The following is a 25,874-nucleotide window of genomic DNA, read 5'->3' on the forward strand; positions in this document are numbered from 1 at the left end:
GACTAACCATATTTAATTTAATGCATTATTTTTAGTATTTTTAAATTGAATAAATCCCAAATAATTGTGTTGAGCCATTTTGATTGATTTTGTAAGTTTGACTTGTGTTATTGGGCCTTGGTCAAGGTTGATTTAACTTTGCTAGGTTAAGATCATCAGATTTAGGGGATTGATGGAATGTACATTCCATCTCCCAAAATGAATGAATGATCTTAATTTGGTAAAAGTCCTCCTTTGTACAATTTGAGTTTGATCTATCTTTCCTCCCTCTTCATCTCATTCCCCTTCTTTATGCATTCATGTCATGGACCTATGATATCTCTACATCCTAAGGCTAGTTGATTGTAAAATCTACATAAGTATGGATGAGATTAGGCCACCAATTTTGCATATTCTTTTTGTGTGTGGTATTCTTCATGAGCATAGTCCATTATACTATGTCTCTAACATGCATTAACACCAAAATTATATTGCCTGACCTTAAATAATTGTGACATCTACATAAGTCCAATTACGATTGCTTAATATAGCGCTAAATTTTGACACAAAAGGCATAGCATTCTAGTTAGTGAGATTGTAAGTCTCCCCTCTTTCATGCTATTGTGTGGAAACTTGGCCTTTTTTCCTTCCTTTGGAAGATGTCTTGGTTCAAGGATTCATGCTTGTGATAAGTGGGTTGAGTGTTCTCCAAAGAATGACTTAAAAATAAAAGCAAAAGCAATACTAACTTCTAACTCATTAACAACTAACATTTAATTTCAAGTCATTTACTTTAATGCACTTTATTTTTTTTAATCCTTATTCATTTGCCATTATTCATACCATTCTAATTGTTTATATTAATGTCATTTTTACTTTGTCCACTTAGACCATATTTTGTGATATATTTTGTTTGTGTATATTGTGTTTGATTATGTGGTCTTTGACCACTAATGTACATAATAAGAACAAAAACTCTAAAAAAGACCTTGTGTGGACTGTTGGTTTAATCTGAGACTCTTTGACTTAGAATTTAGGCAACACTCCATATGCAAAGGACTTGGTCAATGCCATCTTTCATGTAACCAAGTGCTTGTAATTTGAAACTTCATCAAATACATCATTGAAGATCCATTTGAGTTCATCTGCAACATGATCATTGTGAAGCTGTTATTTTGAACCTGTGACTTATGGCATTGTGGAATTCATCTTCTACATGGGCAAATTTGAATAAGATCATGGTGTTGCTAAGCTTGAATATGGTTATCTTTATTTGATGCCTTGCTCTTAAAGTTGATATATTGTGCATTGTTTGTTTCTTGATTCTAATGTCCAAGGGAATTTGGGTTTCTATATGACACTCTTGTCTATTGGAATGTAGCCCATTGGTCAGATCTTTTCAACTCTCAACTTTTAAATTTGTGCTTAGGATTATTCCCTTCATCTCCTCCCCATTTCTTTAATTTCAAAATCTCTCCCTCTTGTTTTTAAAATCTTCTTTGCTTGTGCTTGTTTTTTAAACTTAGACCATATTGCAAATTACAAACTTTGGCCTTATCCCATTGCATTTTCCAACTTCTTTTCTTAATCAAATTTGTAAATATACTTAACTATACTTGACTTAAAATTTTCAGAAAGCCAAAAATAATTAACCCATTCAAACCATTTTGGGCCTTTGTGCCTTTCAAACCTAATTTTTGTTAAAAGCAATACACCCACTTAAAATTTATACCACAAACTACGAGGTTTTGATCCCTCATTTTTATGTTGGTACGTAGGCACAAGTCTGAAGGTCTTGTCAAACACAAAAATATAATTAATGAATTCTTTTCTCATCCCCCCATTCTATTTGCTTGCAAACACCATTTGTACAAAAATACATATGCACACAAAAAAGGGCTCCCTAGGAGTACCTAAGACACTTTAGGTGCTAACACCTTCCCTCTGTGTAACCAACCCCCTTACCTGTAATCTCTGGCATTTTATTAGTTTTAATTTGAAAACTTCTTATTTTTTTGGTTTTGTTCGTACTTATCCCTTTTCCCTTGGAAACAATAAAAGCACGGTGGTGACTCTTGTTATTTGATGTCTTGCTTATCCATAACTTGATGATCATGAATTTACCGCTACAGAAATTAAGTGGCGACTCTGCTGGGGAGTAGTCTCCAGTGCATTTAGCCTACTTTTTTGTGTGATTATAATTGTATATTTGATGTATGTATATTTGTTTGTATGATATAATCTGCTTGTTGTGTTTGGTGATCTCTGAGCCGTGAGATAAGTTCTAACCCGAACTTGAGTGCAATTAAGATAGAAGGATGGTATAGTCATGTTCGACTTGTGTAGAGTAGTCCTTAACAAGTTGGCTTGAGACCCATCTGCTCAGTGGAGACCCTTTTGGATTTGGAAATTTCACACAAGTATTTGTGGTTAGGCATTATTATCTCTAATTTGGGGTTCGAGAAGCTGAGGACCGTAGAACATTTACCCCCTCTTGGCCTATTTAGGACGTAGTGCGGAGGTTGTTCAAGTGTAGACTTGATAACAGTTGTTACGCGATACTACACTCAGACGAGTTTCTCTTGAGAATCTTATGGGTTGATGAGTCAGTCATCCTAACCTGTAATATCCGATAGATGGAATTAAGACTCTGGGAACTTTTTAGAACACGATCTACAGGTTTTTATCCTTAGTTCACTCCTTTGGGATGGTTCTTACCCAAACTTCATGCTCGTGACTTACAACAAACCCTTAATTCTTGGTTGATCCAATCAAGTCTTGTCAATATCAATGGAACTCGGATGTTGATAAGGTGTAAACCATAATCCACCAAAATGGATGATTGATCTTGACAATGACTTGATTCATCCCTCATCCCTTGACCTTTGCTTGTTTGCCTTGTGTGTGATCCCTTATTTGTTATTGCTACATTCATGCATTCATTCACATCATAACATTCATCACGCGAAAATTTCAAGGAACTGAGGTGTTATTTGCAAAAAAAATTCAGACCATGGATTGTGGACGAAGGAACACTAAGAAGTACAGTTTCAAATGTCCGGACTTGAAAGAGTTAAGGAAGCTAGCCTCTTTTGTATTAGATCCCTTGGACTTCAAACAACGCCATGGGAAGCTTTTTTCTATCTTGTCTGCTGATGTGGTTGAAGGACTTTTGAGTGTGTTAGTGCAGTTCTATGATCCTCTCTACCGTTGCTTCACTTTTCCTGATTATCAGCTTGTGCCTATGTTAGAGGAGTATGCCCATCTTTTGGGAATACCTGTTTCTAACAAAGTGCCTTTTAGTGGATTGGAAGAGATTCCCAGATCTCATCTTACAGCTGAAGATCTTCACTTGAAGAAGTCTGAGATAGAGGCTCATTGGGTGAAGAAAGGAGGATTGTTTGGGTTGCCTTCTGATTTCCTCATCAAGGAAGCTACTGCTTTTGCTCAAGCTGGTAGTGTGGACACTTTTGAAGCTATCTTTATGTTGCTCATCTATGGATTAGCTTTGTTCCCTAACATTGACGGTTTTGTTGATGTTAACGCCATTATAATTTTCTTGATTGGGAATCTTGTGCCTACTTTGTTAGGTGATATGTACTTCTCTTTGCATCTAAGGAATTCTAAAGATGGTGGAACGATTGTCTGTTGCATTCCTCTTCTATACAAGTGGTTTATTTCTCACTTGCCTCAGACCCCTGCTTTTATGGAGAACAAACAATGTCTACGGTGGTCTCAGAGACTTATGTCTCTCACTAATGATGATATAGTTTGGTATGATCCTTCTTTGAGCAGTTTGGAGATTATTGATAGTTGTGGTGAATTCTCTAATGTGCCTCTCATTGGTACACAAGGAGGAATTAACTACAACCCTGCTTTGGCTCGTCGTCAACTTGGGTTCCCCTTGAGAGACAAACCTAATAACATGTTGTTAGAAGGTCTTTTCTATCAAGAGGGTAAAGATCCCCAACATTTGAAACAGAAGATTATGCATGCTTGGCATAATGTGCATAGGAAAGGAAGATCTGAGCTTGGTTCGTGCAAGTGCATAGCTTTGGAAGCTTACACTCTTTGGGTGAAGAAGAGAGCTTTGGAATTGAAGATGCCTTATCCTTGTGAAAGACCTATATCTATGGTTGTGGTTGAGCCATTAACTCACCCTAAACAAGATATAGAGGAGTTGGAAGATGCACTCACCAAGATGAAGCGAGAGAAAGATATGTGGGAACAGCGGTTCCATGCTTTGAGCAAGAAGCGTGAGGAATTGCAGCTTGAGTCTGAGGATAAAGATGCACTTATTGAGCTACTTGAAGACCGAGTGACGAAGAGACAGAGAGAGTCGGAGGTTTCATCTTCTAGCATGCCTCGAGCTTCCGTTTCTTAGAAGAAGATTGTTGATCAGCTTGTCCTCGAGAAGACTCAGATGAAGGCTTCTTTTGAGACCGAGATTCGACGCATTCGAAGGAAGTACGCTCCTACAGCCAGATCTTCTGACATTGTTGTTAGGGATCCTTAGGATGACTAGTCTCCTTTTCTCTTGTATTTTTCATTTGGTTTCTGAAATTGTACTCAGTGTCATCCTTCCAATTATATAAATAAAAGAGATTTTTATGGTCATATCAAATTGTTGCAATTATTGTATATATATTATATATATATATATATATATATATTATATATATATATATATATATATATATATATATATATATATATATATAATAATATATATATATATATATATATATATATATATTATATATATATATATATATAATATATATATAATATATATATATATATATATATATATATATATATATATATATATATCTATATATATATATATATATATATATATATATATATATGCAAATAATATAGTAAGTTCCTTGAAAAAAACAATCAAGCATTGCATTTCATGTATCATTTGCATAAGCAGGTTTCTCTTTCGCCAGATGTCTCATTGGTGTTTCTTCTGTGCTTCAGCCAAGCTGACTCATCCGTACAATACTCGCGCCAATCACTCCAAAATTATGGAACATCTCGAGCAAGAGAATAGAGATTTGAAAGAGGAGATCACCCGCCTGACTACCATGATGGAGTCAGTTCTAGCTGCACAGAGCCAGTCTTCTCCAACACCTGTAACTCCTCCTCCTCATAGGACTGTTATTTTAGAGGTAGCTACCTCTACTGTTCCCGCAACTGCCGCTCATTTCGCGCCTGCCATGTCTGGCGGATTCTCGTGGGGAATGCCTCCGAACTTCGTGCCTGAAGGCTTTGCTCCTAAATTTGCTTCTATGCCGGTGTCTAGCGCGGTCATGTCTGTGCCACCACTTGTTGTGCATACCTTTCCTCGTGTGGAAGACACCATTTATCATTTTGAGCCGTCTGAGGGCCCGAATGTATATGAGAAAATGGATGAAATGAAAGATCAATTTCTTGAGCTACGCAAGGAGTTGAAGACTTTGAGAGGTAAGGACCTATTTGGAAAGAGTGTTGCTGAATTATGTCTGGTGCCGAATGTGAAGATTCCAGTGAAGTTCAAAGTGCCTGACTTTGAAAAGTACAAAGGGAACACATGTCCGCTCAGTCATTTGGTGATGCATGCCCGCAAAATGTATACCCAAACAGATAAGGATCAGCTATTTATACATTACTTTCAAGACAGTCTGATCGGCGCTGCTCTAAGATGGTATATGAGGTTGGATAGTGTGAGCATCCGCACTTCCAACGATTTGGGTGAAGCATTTGTAAAGTAGTATAAGTACAACGTTGATATGGCTCCCGACCGAGATCAGTTTTGATCACTGTTTCAGAAGGACAAGGAAACATTTAAGGAGTATGCACAGAGGTGGAGAGAACTCGCTGCTCAGATCAACCCTCATTTAGAGGAAAAGGAGATGACCAAGATTTTCCTGAAGACCCTTAGCTCATTTTACTATGAGCGAATGATCTCCAGTGCCCCTAGTGATTTTACCAAAATGGTAAATATGGGGATGATGCTAGAAGAAGGTGTCAAGAAGGACGGTTGTCTAAGGAGGAAGTATCGTCCAGCAAGAGATACAGCAGCAGTTTTGGTAAGAAGAAGGACAGTGAAACCAATGCAATTTCCAGTGGGAGGTAGAGAAGGCCTCAAATCAGAAAAAGTCAACCATCCCGTCAACATCATCATCAAGTATCTTCAGTAATTCCTGTGTTTTCAGCCAGTCAATCAGTACCAGTACAACAACAACAAGGTCAACAACAACAACCATAGCAACGAACAAACACCTACGACAACAACAATACCAACAATCATCAACAACAGAATTTTGAAAGGAAGAAGGTTTCTTTCAACCCGATTCCGATGCCGTATGCAGAGATTTACCCATAATTGGTTCTCAAGAACCCACTCCAACCAAGAAATCCTCCGCAAATACCTGGACCACTTCCATGATGGTACAAACCAGACCTCCGTTGTGCTTTTCATCAAGGAGCACCCGAACATGACATTGAGAACTGTTATCCACTCAAATATGAAGTCCAGAAGCTAGTGAAAAGTGGAATGGTGTCCTTTGAGGACCATGCAGCCAACGTGAAATCTAACCCACTGCCCACTCATGGAAATTCATCTGTCAATATGGTGGATGGCTGCCCTGGGGAGTTCAAAGTGTTCTACGTCTGTTTCATTTGAAGTTCCTTGGTGACGATGCATAAGGACATTTGCTTGGTGAGCGATTGTGAGCATGACCATGATGGTTGTGCTATCCGCAGTGTTAATTCAAGAGGTTGTGAGATTGTGAAAAGAGACATCCAGCGGTTGATGGATGAGGGTATGATTCAGATTGTTCAATCCTGACACATAGATGATGATGTCAATGTGATTGTTCCTGTGTTTAAGAATCCCGAGAGAGTGGTGATTCAGTATGATAATAGAAACAACAACAGTATCAGCCAAAGATTGGTATCACCGTTGGTCATACGGTTGGCGGGTCCAATCCCGTAAGCATCTGATAAGGTTGTTCCCTATCAGTATAATGCAACTATGGTGAAAGATGGTCAAGAGGTTCCATTACCTACGACCAATTCTATCGTGAGCATTGCTGATGTTACCAAGGTGAATCGCATTGGTCGAGTGTTTGGGTCGGTGTTCCCAAAAGACGTGGAAGATTCAATAGTTGGTAAGAAGGTAGAAATACCCATAGTAGATCCGGTTAGTACTTTAAAGCGTCAGTCTGATGAATCCAGCAATTAGAAGACTAACGATGATGATGAAATACTTAGGCTGATAAAGAAAAGTGAGTTCAATGTGGTGGAGCAGCTGCTCCAAACCCCCTCGAAGATTTCAGTATTATCTCTGTTAATGAATTCCGAAGCGCACAGAGAAGCACTGCAAAGAGTTCTAGAGCAAGCGTTTGTGGAACATGATGTTACGGTGGATCAGTTCGATCATATTGTAGCTAACATCACTTCCTGCAACAATCTCAGTTTTGTTGATGAAAAAATCCTTGAGGAGGGTAGGAATCATAACTTGGCTTTGCATATCTCCATGAATTGCAAAGATGACGCTTTATCCAATGTGCTTGTTGACACCGGATCTTTGTTGAATGTACTTCCAAAGTCAACATTGTCAAAGTTGTCATGCCAAGGAGCGCCTATGAGATATAGTGGCGTAATCGTCAAAGCTTTCGACGGTTCGCGCAAGACAGTGATATATGAAGTGGACCTTCCGGTGAAGATATGTCCGAGTGATTTTCAAATTACTTTCCAAGTAATGGATATCCACCAGGCCTACAATTGTCTATTGGGAAGGCCATGGATCCACGAGACAGGAGCTGTTACCTCCATGTTGCATCAGAAGCTCAAATTTGTGAAGAATGGCAAGCTTGTCATTGTTGGTAGGGAGAAGGCAATGTTGGTTAGCCACTTGTAATCTTTCTCTTATGTTGAAGCTGAGGATGAGGTTGGAACTCTGTTCCAAGCCTTATCTATTGCTGTTGAAAAAAGAGTTGGGGCACCTATGCCCTCATTAAAAGATGCAAGGAATATTGTCAAAGAAGGAACTATTGATCAGTGAGGGCGAGTGGTAGAGGTCGCTGATAACAAGAATAGAACCGGTTTGGGTTTTCAGCAAGGATTGTCAGCTGTTAGATCAGAGGATATGCAACTCAGCTTCCATAGCGGAGGGTTCATTCATAGCAATGAACAACACTTAGTTGTTATGCTAGAGGATGACGAAGAGGAAGACTGCACCAATTTTGTGACGCATGGAAAGGCTTGCAACAATTGGAATGCTGTTGATATTCCTGTTATTATGCATCGATCTAAGTAATTGCTTTTATTTGTTTTCAAAAATACTTCTCCTATGCCTAGGGGAGAAGTGAACATTGTTGGGCATTTCAAATTGATCATTAATAAAGTTTAATTCTATTCATTCACATCTATGATGTTTTGTTTTTACTTTTTGCTTTATTCTAAAAATGGTAATCACAAAAAACATAAATAAAATAATATAATTATCCATCTGCATAATATTTGGTCACAAATTCACCTCTCTAAAATCAAAATATCAAATCATTTAGCAGGTTGGTTTCTAACCCCATTGAATACAATGATCCTTCTCCTTCTCCAAATTTTGAATTCCCTGTGTTTGAGGCCGAGGAGGAAAGTGATGAAGAGGTAAGTGATGAATTGTCTCGTCTTCTTGAGCATGAAGGAAAAGCCATTCAGCCATTCGAAGAGCAGATTGAGTTAGTCAACTTGGGTTCCGAAGATGATGTGAAGGAAGTCAAGATTGGGGATCGATTGTGTACAGAGGTTAAGAATGGGGTTGATTGATCTTCTTCGAAAGTATTCAAATGTGTTTGCCTTGTCCTATCAAGATGTGCCTGGGTTGGATTCTGAGATAGTGGAACATAGATTGTCGTTAAAGCCAGAATGCCCGCCAGTCAAGCAGAAGTTGAGAAGAACGCATCCTGATGTGGCAGTGAAGATTAAAAAAGAGGTGCAGAAGCAGATTGATGTCAGTTTCCTTATGGCCAATATTATGCCTGTTCTGAAGAAGGATGGAAAAGTCTGCATGTGTCTCGATTATAGAGATTTGAATAAAGCCAGTCCGAAAGATGATTTCCCTATGCCACACATTGATATGTTGGTAGACAATAGCGCTAAATTCAAAGTCTTTTCATTTATGGACGAATTTTCTGGATATAATCAGACCAAGATGGCACCTAAAGATATGGAGAAAACCATATTCATTACACCTTGGGGAATATTCTGTTATAGAGTGATGCCTTTCGGTTTGAAGAATGCTGGTGCAACTTACCAAAGAGCAATGACTACTCTTTTTCATGATATGATGCATAAAGAGATTGAAGTCTATGTTGATGATATGATTTCTAAATCAATTGATGAAGAGGAACATGTTGATCATTTGTTGAAGCTATTCCAGCGTTTGAGGAAGTATAAACTCCGCTTGAATCCCAATAAGTGTACTTTTGGTGTCCATTCTGGTAAGTTATTGGGCTTTTTTGTCAGCGAGAAGGGTATTGAAGTTGATCTCGCCAAGGCCAAAGCAATACAAGAGATGTCTGCGCCTAAAACTGAGAAGCAAGTCAGAGGTTTTCTTGGTCGCTTGAATTATATCTCAAGATTCATTTCACACATGACTGCCACATGTGTGCATATATTCAAGCTTCTTAGGAAAGATCAATCTTGTGATTGGACCGAAGATTGCCAGAAAGCTTTTGACAGTATCAAAAAGTATATGCTTGAGCCTCCGATTCTGTCTCCACCTATTGAAGGAAGACCATTGATCATGTATTTGACTGTGCTTGAAGATAGTATGGGTTGTATTCTTGGTCAGCAAGATGAGACTGGAAAGAAAGAATTTGCAATTTACTACCTCAGTAAGAAGTTCACCGATTATGAGACTCAGTATTCTATGCTTGAGAAGACTTGTTGCACATTGGCTTGGGCTGCCAAGAGTCTGCGTTAATATATGTTGAATCATACCACTTGGTTGATATCCAAAATGGATCCAATCAAGTATATATTTAAGAAACCTGCTTTAACTGGGAGGATTGCCCGTTGGCAGATGTTATTATCAGAGTATGATATTGAATACTGATCTCAAAAAGCTATTAAGGGTAGTGACTTGGCTGACATTTGGCTCACCAAACCGATTGAAGATTACCAGTCAGTGCAGTATGATTTTCCAGATGAAGAGATCTTGTAATATAAAATGAAAGATTGTGATGAACCATTGCTTGAAGAAGGGACAGAGCCTGGTTCCCATTGGGGCATGGTATTTGATGGAGTTGTTAATCAGTATGGTAATTGCATTGGGGAAGTAATCATTACTCCCCAAGGCATGCACTTTCCATTTACAGCTAGATTGACTTTCAAGTGTACAAAAAATATGGCAGAATATGAAGCTTGCATTATGGGGCTCGAAGGGGCCATTGATCTCAGAATCAAGGATTTAGATGTCTTTGGAGATTCAGCTTTGGTGGTGAATCAGATCAAAGGTGAATGGGAGACGAATCAACCTGGTTTGATACCGTATAGAGATTATGCGAGGAGGATTTCAACTGTCTTTACCAAGGTTGAGTTTCATCATATCCCTCGAGATGAAAACCGGATGGAAGATGCTCTTGCAACGTTGGCATCAATGATTGTAGTAAAGTATTGGAATGAAGTTCCCAATTTGACGGTGATGCGTATTGAGAGGCCAGCGCATGTGTTTGCAGTTGAAGAGGTCAGAGATGAGAAGTTGTGGTATTACGACATCAAATGTTTCCTCCAAAGTCAGATTTACCCGTCTGGGGCATATTTGAAAGATAAGAAGACTTTGAGAAGATTAGCCGACAATTTCTACCTGAATGGTGTTGTGTTGTATAAGAAAAACTTCGATATGGTTTTGCTCAGATGCATGGATAGACACGAAGAAGACTTATTGATGACTGAAGTCCATGAAGGTTCCTTTGGTACTCATTCCAATGGACATGCAATGGCGAAGAAGATGTTGCGAGCAAGTTACTATTGGCTGACAATGGAATCTGATTGTTGAAAATTTGTGAAGAAATGTCATAAGTGTCAAATATATGCGGATAAAATTGATGTCCCTCCGACACTGTTAAACGTCATTTCCTCCCCATGGCCCTTCTCCATGTGGGGAATTGATATGATCGGCATGATTGAGCCCAAAGCTTTGAATGGACATCGTTTCATTTTGGTGGCAATTGATTACTTCACAAAATGGGTTGAAGCGGCATCATATGCAAATGTGACCAAGCAAGTCATTGTAAGGTTTATTAAGAATCAGATTATATGTCGTTATGGTGTGCCAAGCAAGATCATTATTGATAATGGATCAAACTTGAATAATAATATGGTGGAAGCTATTTGTAAAGACTTCAATATTGCACATCATAATTCTTCTCCCTACAGACCCAAGATGAATGGGGATGTTGAAGCTGCAAACAAGAACATCAAGAAAATTATTCAGAAGATGGTTGTGACATATAGAGATTGGCATGAGATGCTCCCATTTGTTTTACACGGGTATCGTACATCCATCCTCACTTCAACAGGGGCAACCCCTTTTTCACTTGTTTATGGCATGGAAGTAGTACTCCCCGTAAGGTTGAGATCCCTTCATTATGTGTGCTCATGGAAGCCAAGTTGACTAGGGCTGAATGGTGTCAGACCAGGTATGACCAACTGAATTTGATTGAAGAGAAGAGGTTAACTGCCATGTGTCATGGTCAGTTGTATCAACAGAGAATGAAGAAAGCTTTTGATAAGAAGGTCAAACTTCGCATATTTAGAGAAGGTGACCTTGTGCTCAAGAAGATCCTATCTTTCAAGCAAGATTCTAGGGGCAAATAGACTCCTAATTATGAAGGCCCATATGTTGTTAAGAGAGCCTTCTCAGGCGGTGCTTTGATTCTTACAACTATGGATGGTGAAGAGTTCACTCGTCCTGTGAACGCAGATGCAGTCAAGAAATACTTCGCCTAAAAAAGAAAAGAATGACTCGCTAAGTTGAAAACCCGAAAGGGCGGCTTAGGAAAAAATGAGCGTCTCGGTGGATTGGAAACCTGAAAGGGCGATCCAGGCAAAAGTTAGAGACATAAAACAGAAAAGAATTATCCCGATAAAATGATACCCCATCTTGGGGCAATTTATGCAAAAATTAGGGATTATGGCAAGTAACTGCATCCTACTGATCTTCAGATTTGAAGACTTTGTTGAGCACAACGGTCAACGGTGATCCATCATCCCCGGTAGCGGCCAAGAGCGTAGTGGATATCAAGAGTTGGTGGAAGGATTAGTGGTCATTTGTATTAAATGTAACCCTTTTCCATGAAAATTACCATTTTTAACTTTGTAAAGATCTATGGAGTCTTGTCATTTACAGACTACCATTCTATCAAATAGTTTTAAATTTTATTATGATCATTTTTGAAAATTAAAGTTTTAATCAAAACACGTTTTCTTAAACATATAAAAGAAGTAACTTTAAATAATCGATTTCATTTAGAAGGAATATCAACAATGGTTCGAAAGCAGTAAGCCCTAAGTGTGGAGCAGTATTGGTTCTCCCCAAGCAGTAGGGGAATTTTCTCTTTCATCCCCGACAACATTGTTCAGTAAATCGGTGTTTGTTGATTTCCCCAGAAGGTTATTGCTCGCTATTCCCCAGTAAAGTAGTTAACCGAGTTGGTTAACTAATCTCCTGAGGAGTACTTGTTCCCCAACCGAGTACAGACATTTTGTTACGATAATTTGCGTAATTTCGACAGAATGTTGGTTTCCCCATCAGCCGCCATCAGATTTGCTCCCAGTCGGAGTTTCCTCCTGGTTTCTGAGCAACTATTTGTGTTTATCCTCTGCATGGTTGTCTCCCATTTGATATGGTGCTGACCTAAAATTCTCCACAGACTCGATAACGGTTTTCCTCTATACATCACTTCTTTCCCCAGCTAGGTTTGAGCCTTGGGATGTTGATCTCTCTTTTCTCCAGCGGTTGTTTCCCTCTTTTGTGGATTGACCGAGAATTGTATCGATGATTCAATTCTGTGACACCATTGTATCCTTTGCGATCATTTTGTCAGCATAATCATCATATATACATATACATATACATATACATATACAGTCATATAATTTCATGATTGCATCATAGCTCTTGTTGACTCATTCTTGCGATTCTTATTCTCTATTATGGTGGTACTTTACCGCCATACGAGTTTGGTGAGTTTGTCCTCTTTTCAAATATAGAGTGTCAGCCCCTTAAGCAGAAAGATTTTAACCTTTCTCCTTTCCCTACTGAGTTATTTCCTCACGGATGATTATTATTTCAGTTTCCTCCCCAATTGATTATCTGGATGGAACCACTCCCCTTGAGTTGTATCCTCATTGGGTGGAGTCTTGATTGACTGTTTCTTTTTAGATTTTACCTAGATAGATGTTTTGGGTCCCCTAAGAGTTTATTACCCAGTAACTGGTAATATTATTCTTAGTTTGCAGTTTGTTACTTCTTGCCCAATACCCGACAAAAGTACCCATTTTTTCTCCCCAATGGAGTCCCTAGCAGATTCATTTTTTATGTTTCCCAGGAAGTATATCCTTGATATGTTCATCCTAACTGATGATAGATATTTTCTTCCCCCGTTTGAGTTTATCCTTGATATGTTCATCCTAACCGATGACGGATACTCTCATCTTTGGCATTCTACCCAGTAAAAGGTAGTTGTAATCCTTATTTAGTTCCCCAGAGAATTAATCCTTGATATGTTCATCCTAACCGATGACGGGTTTTCTTCTCTTTGCGGTCTTCTGACCAGTAAGCGATAGTTGTAACTCTTGCTTTTCTTCCCCCTGCAGAGTTTATCCTTGATATGATCACTTTAACTAGTGACAGATATTCTCTTCTTCGGTATTCTATCCAGTAACTGATAGATGTAATTCCTATTTCTCTCCTCCCAAAGTCTATCCTTGATATGTTCATCCTAACCGATGACAGATTTTCTATTTGATGGTATTCTATCCAACATTCGATAGATGTAATTCCTACTTTTTGTTCAGTTGGTTTATCCTTGATATGTTCATCCTAACCGATGACAGATATCCTCCTTGGCATCCCCAAGCAAGTCTATCCTTCATATGTTCATCTTAACTGATGACGGATTTCCTTTCCTTTGAGTCTATCCTTGATATGTTCACTTTAACCGGTGACAAATATTCTCATCTTTGGTCTTCTGCCCAGTAACTGGTAGTTATAAATCCTATTTCTGCAGTTTTCCCAGCAAGGCTATTCTTACCCAGTAACCGGTATGAATACTTCCTCCTGGCGATTCCCAGCGAGTCATCCTTGATATGTTCATCTTAACTGATGACAGGTGCCCCTTTGTCAGATCTTTATTATCTCCTTACTCAGTAACTGGTAGTGGATAATAAATTTATGCTCCTCCTGCGTTGAAGTCTATTTCTTCCCCAGTTGAGTTGAGTTCACATTTCCTTAGTGAAATCGCTTTTCCTGCATGAGTCGAGTACTTTAGTTTTATCCTGATCTACTCGTTTCCCCTGCAGATGTTTTTGTTTCCCCGATTGATTCCTTCCATTTTTTATGGAATTCCTCTAGTCACCCAGTAGTTTTAAGTCGAAGTCTGCTGATCCACTGTCGCACACGAGTCAAAAATGAGTTTAAAAGTGTAGTAAAATGGAAGCGACACTCGAATATCGTATCACAAGGACTCTTTATTGTTATAACCAAACGAATAAAATAAGGGGGTTTTTAAGGTTCAAAACTTAAATCGAAGATAATTAAAGGTAAAAGAAAAATTGATAAATAAGCTAATCTATTGTATCGATTTCCGACTTATCATCGATTCTTATAATTTCAATTCCCTAGCGAATTCAATCCTATTCGATTATAATACCCACTTACAAGCGCAAATTGGTATTATATGATGTATGTTCCTAATTTCTGAATTAAGCAAACAGATTTAAGCAGACGCGAATTAAGCAAACGCGACTTAATCAAACACGATAACGAAAAAGCTACGCTAACGTGATTATAGTTAAGGATCATACAAACAATCAAATTTAATCAACTCTATCCTATAAGAAACAATTGAATTAAGCAAACGAAAGTAATCGAATTAAGCAAATGAGTTTATAGGAAGAATTGAAAAGAAATTGAAATTAAACTGAAATTAATAAGAACCTCAAAGTGGAATTTGAATACAACAGATCAGCTCTTTGGGAATTAGCTCTCCATGAAATCTTCTAAGCAATATTGTATCATCCAAATTCATAATTAGGATTCATGTAGCAGTGGAAGACTTAATATAATAAAAGGGAAATTCGGGCCCTTATGGGATCCGACTCGAAAATTACAAAAACCGGCCCAAACTAACTATTTTAATTAAGTCTGGAACTTCAACGAATTATTCGACCATTCTTCATTCCGAATATGCTTTTGACTTCAACATTAAACTTGTAGTTCTTTCTCTTAACTTTCTAACGTATATTAGAACGCGTCAATCCGAGTCTTATAGCCCAAGTTATGATCTGAATAGTGACAAGGTATCAAATAACTATTTATGCTGAAAATAAAGTACGAAAATAAAATAAAGTCAAAAATAAACTTAAATATTAAAACACATTAAAATAATAAAAATAATATAAAAAACTATAGATTTGCCTAAGTACAATAGTAGAATAAGGTGTATCAAAATTCATTGATCACCTGCCCTACGCATAATCTTTTTATCCCCTCAGAGTCTTTGTCTCCCCGATGAGCTTTCCTTACGGAATGCATTGTGCTCCCGCGGACTTTCGGTCGCTCTGATTTTCTTTTCCTTTGTGGCAACATTTCCCCACATAGAATTTTCTTTTACATTCATACCATATGCATCATGAGGTCTCTCAGGGACCAAGATTTGTTTCTATATGTTGTTATTTAAGCCCATTCTACTGAGTCGATATGAAGATTTTAACCTTCACCTCCTCTGTTAGAATATTCTTAAATAGGGGCAGCTGTAAGACCCTAAGATCCCTCATGCAATCTCATCATATGCATTAGCATTGGGATCATACCTTGACATACTTCTTACCCCTTTTTCATTGGGTTTGTTTTGGGAGAGATCACCAAGCACCATGTGATTGTATCATACTTGTATGTTATCATTTTACTAACCAAAATACCAAACTTTTGCATTCCGAGCAAAATTATAAATTCAAAACTTAAAACAGAAAAAACAAGAACAAACCAAACATGCAATTCCAAAGGTTATCAAGATATAAGGTACAAGCAAATTTCTAAGTCTAAACTTCAAAAATATGATGTTAGTGAGCAACTTCTTGTGACATTCAAAGAAGATAGGAAAACAAATTACCAAAGAGTACATCCAAAAGTAGTAAGATTCTCACAAGATAAAATTGACTCAACTCTCAAGTGTTTAGGTTAACTGTTTACACTCAAAGCACAACATAAAAGTTAGTACTACCATAAGCTTGAAAAAACTCTAACATCCACAATTAAAATACATGCACACAAAGATCAAAAGGACTTTTATTTGGTTGTAACGTGGCCAAGGTAAGGGTGAGATAAATCATAAGAGGTACTAGGCTAAAATTCAAAGAGACAAAAGAGACTTGAAAGAAAATGCGGGAGTTGAATTTACAAAATATTTCATTCACTTCAACAACTCTATATTAACTGTTTTCATTCATATTTTTCTTCTCCTTTCTCTTTTTTCTTCTTTTTTTTTCTTTTTCATAAGGAGTATGTATTGACATGTATATATCCTTCTATTTTTTTTCATTCATTTTGTTTATTTTCTATTTTATTTTTCTATTTTTCTTTTCTTTTTCTACCAACTTCTGAAATATTGCAAACATAATTATTCAACCCCACACAACTCCAAACAAGACTCTTTCAACCCTTTGAATAGGGTGATATAACATTGTTTTTCACTTCTCGGTTTGTAATGAGTTGTAAACAAAAAAAGGATAATAAGCTCAAGGGGGTTTCAAACAAGGGATGCAATTATTTTAGGGTTGGCTTTTTGGCTAACTGGCTAAAAAAACAAAAGAAAACAAAGTTGCCTTTATCATATCAGTGTGCACAAGTAAACAACAGCATCAACAAGAGTCAATTCAAGTTCTAGAGACCAACAGACATGAGTGAATCACACCAGAAAGAAAGAGATAGATTTTTGTATGTTATCCATATAAGGCTCAAAGCTCACCAGGATTAATGATCTACTGCTAAAGATGTACAATTTAGAGTCTAGTCCCACCTATCATACTAAAAATGCACAGCAAATTTTTCACATCACACCACAAGACTTTAGTCAAGAGAACTAAGAAAAATACTCATAATTATAACTCAAAAACCAAAGGAAAAAGCATGCAAATTTTTATTTAAGAAAGCAAACAAAAACCAAAACTGAGAAAAACTGAAAACAAAACAAATAAATGATTCCCTCCCCCACACTTAAAGCATATGTTATCCTCAACGAAAGAGCATAAATATAAAATAAGAGTGAGAGAAAGGAAAGAACACACTCGAGGAGTCAAGGCGGATAAATGATCGCATAAGCAGTCTTTCCCAAAGAGAGCTCTTCTACAATCTCTTCCAAAGTCGAGTTCTCATGGAGTAGCTTTGTATAGTGTCCATTGACCTTGAAATTTTGATTAGTGCATTTGCCTTGTATTCCAGGATCAAAAAAGTATCTTCGATAAGTAAAAGTGTTGAATAAGCACGTAAAAGTGATCTCCTTTTTCACAACATCAAAAATTAAAGGATTACGCGGCTGCCTCACTACTTTTGTTTTATCTTTAAGTGAGATCCTATGCATACATATGGATGAGCTAATATCACGAGTGTCGGTCAAGGTCCATCCAATTCCCTTCTTATATTTATGCTTAAATTGATGCTTTGATGAATAATATGAATCCTCGGGAAGTGGTTTAGGCTCTAAAGAATGTGGTTGTTCAATGGATGGTATGTTTGGGGCAGCCGGAATGTCAAGAGCCTCAGCCACATAAACAACTTCGTTTATACTATCACCCTGCAAGGCAGCATCAATCTCAGCACAAACAACACAAAGGTTAGTGTCAGTACAATCATCACATGAATAAACATCATCAAACCCAGATAGAGATGGAAAATCAAGTGAAAACAATTTAGAAAAAGTGTCATCAACCAACTCAGAGATCAATTCAATATGAAAAACAAAATGCTCCTCCAAGGGATGTTTCATGGCATCGAAAATGTTAAATTTTACGACAATGTCACCAAATTCTATGGACATGGTTCCATCGTCGACATCAATTTTTGTTTTCGCCATTTTCATGAATAGTCTGCCTAAAATGATGGGCGGTCTGCTTGAATTTGTTTCTCCATACATGTCCAGAATGTAGAAATCTGCAGGAAAAATCAAGTCATTAACTTGAACAAACACATCTTCCACTACTCCAATAGGGCGAGCATTACTTCTGTTCGCTAGTTGAATGATTAAACCTGTATGCTGTAAAGGACCAAGATCAAGGTTATTATAAACAGAAGTAGGCATAACATTAATGACTTCTCCCAAATTAAGCATGCAATTTTCTAATTTACTATCCCCAATGGTACATGGAATAACAAAAGTTCCTAGATCCTTGCACTTTTGGGGTATGGCCTGATTGAGGGATGAAACAATAGCTTTTTCAGGTGAATGTTTAGGTTGGATAAGGGCTGAAATGTTTCGTCCCAAATTTACTCTCTCATTGCCCTTCAACATTTTCTTACTTGTGCACAAGTCTTTTAGAAATTTTGCATACTTTGGAACCTGCTTAATAACATCAAGAAGCGGAATATTTACCGCCACTTTTCTGAACACATCTAAAATCTCTCTCTCCTTGTCTCCATCACCAGTCCTTTTATTTTTCAGTATTCTATGTGGGAAGGGAACTGGTGGCACATACTCCTTCTCTTTTTCCTTTTCAGTTTCTACCACAACAGAGGGTTCAGTTTCTATCACAACGGAAGAAGGTTCAGGTGTTACCTCAAGAATTTTTTTATTTTTTTCTAGGGCTGGTTCTGTTACCTTCTCGGATCTCAAGGAAATTGCACTCACATTAGCATTAGGGCCTTTTGGATTCACAACTGTTTGGGAAAGAAGTTGGTTTGATCCTTGGGCTTGCTGCATGGTATTCATCGAAGTGGCAAGTTGTCCAATCTGTGTCTGAAAAGTCTGAATACTGGAATCTATTCGTTGCTGAAATTGGAGATTGTTAACAGCCATTTGTTTGACAAGATCCTCCAATGAAGGTCTGGAAGGTGCAGAGGTGGAGACTTGGGGAGTGGTTTGTGGTTGTGGCAGGGGTATGACTAATTATTGTTGGATGAGCTGCTGGTTTCCATATCGAAGGTTTGGATGGTTCCTTCAATTGGGATGATATTTATTGGTGGACAAGTCAAGAATGTTGTACCCTCTCTTATTGTTGCTTTGGTTGAAAAAGTTAGATGCATATGCTTAAGGCAACTGAGTGCCCGAATCATCTTGAAGAATATGACATGTGTCAGTTGGATGTTCAGTAGAAGTACAAATACCACACAACTTTGTTGTTTGAGGTTTACCCATTGCCATTTGTTTCACTAAAGAAGTAAGCTCTTCAATTCTGGTTTCTAAAGCCTTGTTGGAAGAGGAAACCTGAATGTCATTCACACCTTTTGTTTGGACCATAGAAATATTTCTGGTTATGAATTGTTGGGAGTTGAGTGACATGTTCTCAATCAGGGCTTTAGCAACAACTGGAGTTTTATCGACAAGTGCTCCACCACTAGAAGCATCAAAAATGTTTCTGGTAACAATCCCTCATAGAAATACTGAATAAGCAATTGTTCGGTAATTTGATGTTGAGGGCAGCTGGATACTAATTGTTTGAATCTCTCCCAATACTCAGCTAATGACTCATTTCCCTGTCTAATACCACATATTTCTTTTCGGATTAATGCAACCCTGGAGGCAGGAAAGTATCTCTCTAGGAAGACTCTCTTCAAATCATTCCAAGTCGTGATAGAATTCGACTCAAGATAATATAACCAATCCTTGGCAGCACCATGTAGTGAAAACGGGAAGGCTCCCAGCTTGATGTGATCTTCGGTGATTCCTTCAGGTCTCAATGGTATAGAGAAAACAACCTGAAATTCCTTAAAATGCTTATGCGGATCCTCACCTGCAAGACCACTAAACCTTCACAATAAGTGTATTAAACCAGATTTCAACTCAAAAGGAATAGTAACATCAGCATATTCAATACATGAACCATTGTAATTCATATCAGGAGCAGCAAGTTCTCTCAGAGTTCTTTGGTCAGCCATATTAAACTCAATAGAAAAAAAAATCAACAAACAATGAGAAAACACATAACTAATTCAGCAATGCAACAACAAATAGGAAAATACCGACAATGTCCCTATTAAGAACAAACAATTGAAATACGAAAACAAAACGATTAAAATAAAATACAAAAAATACAAAAACACGAAAATTAATCTAATAACGTCAATTAAGAATTTTGAGAATTTTTTCAGAAATTTGAGAATTTTTTCAGAATTTTTTGAAACTACCAAAACAGAAAATGCATAAAAAATAGAAAAATAGGGAATTTCGATTTTTTAGGGTGGCGTCCAAATTTAGTTTCTAAATAGAGGCTTTCGATCCTTGATTTTTTTCTAATAAATCGACAAATAATCGAAATAATCTGAGACGATTTTCTTAAAAATAGATTTTTTTCCTAAACCGAAAAAAGACTGGAACGTAAGAAAGTTAAGGCAAAAAAATGCTAAAAAAAACAACAGTTGTGACTATAATAATGGTTAGACTATAATAATGAGTTTAAAAGTGTAGTAAAACGGAAGCGACACTCGAATATCGTATCACAAGGACTCTTAAATATTATAACCAAACGAATAAAAGGAGGGAGTTTTTAAGGTTCAAAACTTAAATCGAAGATGATTAAAGGTAAAAGAAAAATTGATAAATAAGCTAATCTATTGTATCAATTTCCGACTTATCATCGATTCTTATAATTTCAATTCCCTAACGGATTCAATCCCATTCGATTACAATACCCACTGACAAGTGCAAATTGGTATTATATGATGTATGTTCCTAATTTCCGAATTAAGCAAACAGATTTAAGCAGACGCGAATTAAGCAAACACGACTTAATCAAACACGATAATGAAAAAGTTACGCTAACGTGATTATAGTTAAGGATCATACAAACAATCAAATTTAATCAACTCTATCCTATAAGAAACAATTGAATTAAGCAAACGAAAGTAATCGAATTAAGCAAACGAGTTTATAGGAAGAATTGAAAAAAATTTGAAATTAAACCGAAATTAATAAAAACCTCAAAGTGGAATTTGAATACAACAGATCAGCTCTTTGGGAATTAGCTCTCCATGAAATCTTCTAAGCAATATTGTATCATCCAAATTCAGAATTAGGATTCATGTAGCAGTGGAAGACTTAATATAATAAAAGGGAAATTCGGGCCCTTATGGGATCCGACTCGAAAATTATAAAAACCGGTCCAAACTAACTATTTTAATTAAGTCTGGAACTTCAACGAATTATTCGACCATTCTTCATTCCGAATATGCTTTTGACTTCAACATTAAACTTGTAGTTCTTTCTCTTAACTTTCTAACGTATATTAGAACGCGTCAATCCGAGTCTTATAGCCCAAGTTATGATCTGAATAGTGACAAGGTATCAAATAACTATTTATGCTGAAAATAAAGTACGAAAATAAAATAAAGTCAAAAATAAACTTAAATATTAAAACACACTAAAATAATAAAAATAATATAAAAAACTATAGATTTGCCTATGTACAATAGTAGAAGAAGGTGTATCAAAATTCATTGATCACCTGCCCTACGCATAATCCTTTTATCCCCTCAGAGTCTTTGTCTCCCCGATGAGCTTTCCTTACGGAATGCATTGTGCTCCCGCGGACTTTCGGTCGCTCTGATTTTCTTTTCCTTTGTGGCAACATTTCCCCACATAGAATTTTCTTTTACATTCATACCATATGCATCATGAGGTCTCTCAGGGACTAAGATTTGTTTCTATATGTTGTTATTTAAGCCCATTCTACTGAGTCGATATGAAGATTTTAACCTTCACCTCCTCTGTTAGAATATTCTTAAATAGGGGAAGCTGTAAGACCCTAAGATCCCTCATGCAATCTCATCATATGCATTAGCATTGGGATCATACCTTGACATACTTCTTACCCCTTTTTCATTGGGTTTGTTTTGGGAGAGATCACCAAGCACCATGTGATTGTATCATACTTGTATATTATCATTTTACTAACCAAAATACCAAAAATATATCTTCGTATTTTCCTAACTCTTGTGTAGGTAAGGTATGATCACCATTGATCTATTAAGTTCACATCTAGGGTTTGAGACCCTCATGGCTAAGAGCACAACCAAGGAATGATCCACAATGTCTATAAGTATCATATATGAGTCACAATGATCTCTACATGTTATTTTGATCAAGCATTCTTCAAGAGTTTGGAGTTGGTTTGCCTTGGAAACCCCAGTTTGTCTAGGTATCTTAAGTAACTTCTTCAACAAGCTTCTTCACCAATTGATCAAATTTCTCAAGGGGGACTTCAAAATTCATCATCCTATGCATATATGATCTACCATGATCCTAAAAAGTCAAGAGAATTGCAAGTTGGCAAGTTGGTTGATGGGGGTTGGCCAGATGAATTCATCTGATCAATACTGGGTCCCCCTAGACCCTATCTCCTACAATTTTCATCATATTAAAATGATTCTAAGATAAATGTTACTCTAAATTACATTTCAAACAACTTTCATGTTTAGTTATAGAGCTAATTTTGCTTGGAAAGTCATTTTCTATGTTGAAACAATATAGGTCATTTTGTCTAAACCCTAATTTGAAAGTCAACTTACCAAGGCCATAACTTGCTAAATTTTTATGATATAAAAGATTTACAAGTTGCACAATCAAATTCAAGATGTACACTTCAACTTTTATGTTTTAAGTAAGAGCTAAATCAATTTTTATGAGCATGTGATATGAGGATACATTATAGGTCATTTTGGACCAATACCATTGAACAAATGATTTTCCTCAACTTATAAAATGGATAACTCTCTCATTCTAAATCTAAAAAATGTCAAATTAGTGACCATTTTTAAGGTATTTGAAATATCTACAACTTTGATGAAGGCACTTTTCTCATTTGGAGCTCACATAAAATATTTAGCAAGGTGGAACATTGAAGTATATGACTGGACACTCAAAAAAAAATTCAACATGTTGAAATTTCCAAACTTCCACCTCAAAATTCACCATGATCCAAGTTCCAAATGGAAAAATATTCAACATAAGAGTTGTTCCTCTCGATCTAAGCTTTCCAAAGAGTCCTAATTCATTCATTTTGGATAAGGTTTGCTAGAGCTGCGCATGGTGTTAACAGGTCTGCGTCAATTGGTAAAATCAAAACTCCAAATGATCATTTCACATTGCCTTGCCAATTAAGCTTGATTCATACCTTATTTCAGTTGGTTTTGGATCTTAGTGCATTGCTTCATGGGCCTGTACATGCCCATGCAAGCTTAAACATGACATTGCCAAATTTGGAAGAAATTTCAAGTGTGCAAATAACACTTGATTTGCTATAAATAGAGATCCTCTGAGCTAATTTCAAAGGATCCTTGCGCGTCAGCTTTGCCTCCACTCTTCAAACCCTCACAATTCAAAGGAAAACCTGATAATTTTCACTTGAAAATTGAGTTTGAATCTCACTGTTTGGAGATTCAAAAACTCCAAGATCCAAAGCTTCTTACCATTCCTAATCCACTTCTGTAAGCTATTGGAGCAAGAACAAACAAGAATTGAAGCAAGAAGGATCAAGTTCTGCACAACATTGAAGGTATTTTCCATATTTTTTATTCTCTTTGATTCTCACTCAATTCTCACCAATTGTCTTGGATCTTTGGTTGTCTGAATTCCTACCAATGTAGGCAAGAAGATTGAGTTGCTTTGAGGTCAAATTGAAGCAACTCAATTGACACACCTCAAAATTCAACTCCTTATATCTTTCTATATATTTGGAGTTAGTCAAAATTGAGGTCAGATTCGTGCTCTATGCCATTTTTTCTTTCAGATCATGTCCTCCTTTTTCATTTATGTCATGGTAATGATTGGACCAGTCCGGCCAAGGTCGCCTGAGAAGATGACTGACGCTTTTCTCCGGAAATGAGGTGGCGTGGTCCTGAACCATTGATCCAGTTTAAAATGTTTTAATCACAAGCATTGGTTTGGATGACCAGTTGTGTGGCGCGCTGACTAAGTTCCATCATGGACCGCGCGTTTGTGTCCACTTGATCTGCCACCTCAATTAATGAGGGAGATCAAGTGGTCCACATTTTTTTGTATTTTCTGATTTTTATATTTATTCATTTCATTTTCATTAATTCATATTAATTTTAATATTGATCAAAAAAATATGAGAGTTTCACCAATTTTTTAAAAATAAAATCCTCTTTCATATTTTGAATTAAAATTATTTTTTGGATGATTATTAATATTTTTCATGATATAATTGATTTTATGATTATTTTTAATTATTTAAAAATACTTTTAAGCTTCTAAAAATTCTGAAAAAAATTCTCCAAGGTTCTTTGACCTTGTTTGACCTATGATAAATCTCATGGCCATTTCTTTGGTGTTTTGATGAGGTTTTAGGAAATTGACCAACCATATTTAATTTAATGCATTAATTTTAGTATTTTTAAATTGAAAAAATGTCAAATAATTGTGTTGAGCCATTTTGATTGATTTTGTAAGTTTGACTTGTGTTGTTGGGCCTTGGTCAAGGTTGATTTGACTTTGTTAGGTTAAGATCATTGGATTTAGGGGATTGATGGAATGTACATTCCATCTCCCAAAATGAATGAATGATCTTAATTTGGTAAAAGTCCTCCTTTGTCCAATTTGAGTTTGATCTATCTTCCCTCCCTCTTCATCTCATTCCCCTTATTTATGCATTCATGTCATGGACCTATGATATCTCTACATCCTAAGGCTAGTTGATTGCAAAATCTACATAAGTATGGATGAGATTAGGCCACCACTTTTGCATATTCTTTTTGTGTGTGGTATGTTTCATGAGCATAGTCTATTATACTATGTCTCTAACATGCATTAATACCAAAATTCTATTGCTCGACCTTAAATAGTTGTGACTTCTACATAAGTCCAATTAAGATTTCTTAACATAGCGCTAAATTTTGACACAAAAGGCATAGCATTCTAGTTAGTGAGATTGTAAGTCTCACCTCTTTCATGGTATTATGTGGAAACTTGGCCTTTTTTCCTTCCTTTGGAAGATGTCTTGGTTCAAGGATCCATGCTTGTGATAAGTGGTTGGCCTTTTAAGAATGACTTAAAAATAAAAGCAAAAGCAACACTAACTTCTAACTCATTAAAAACTAACATTTAATTTCAAGTCATTTACTTCAATGCACTTAATTTTTTTAAGTCTTATTCATTTGCCATTATTCATGCCATTCTAATTGTTTATGTTAATGTCATTTTTACTTTTTCCACTTGGACCATATTTTGTGATATATTTTGTTTGTGTATATTGTGTTTGGTTGTGTGGTCTTTGACTCTTAATGTATATAATAAGAACAAAAACCCTAAAAAACACCTTGTGTGGACTATTGGTTTGATCTAAGACTATTGGACTTAGAATTTAGGCAACACTCCCTATGCAAAGGACTTGGCCAATACCAACTTTCATGTAACCAAGTGCTTGTAATTTGAAACTTCATCTGATAC

The sequence above is a fragment of the Lathyrus oleraceus genome, chromosome 3 (genome assembly GCF_024323335.1).
Source record: "Lathyrus oleraceus cultivar Zhongwan6 chromosome 3, CAAS_Psat_ZW6_1.0, whole genome shotgun sequence".
NCBI lineage: Eukaryota > Viridiplantae > Streptophyta > Magnoliopsida > Fabales > Fabaceae > Lathyrus > Lathyrus oleraceus.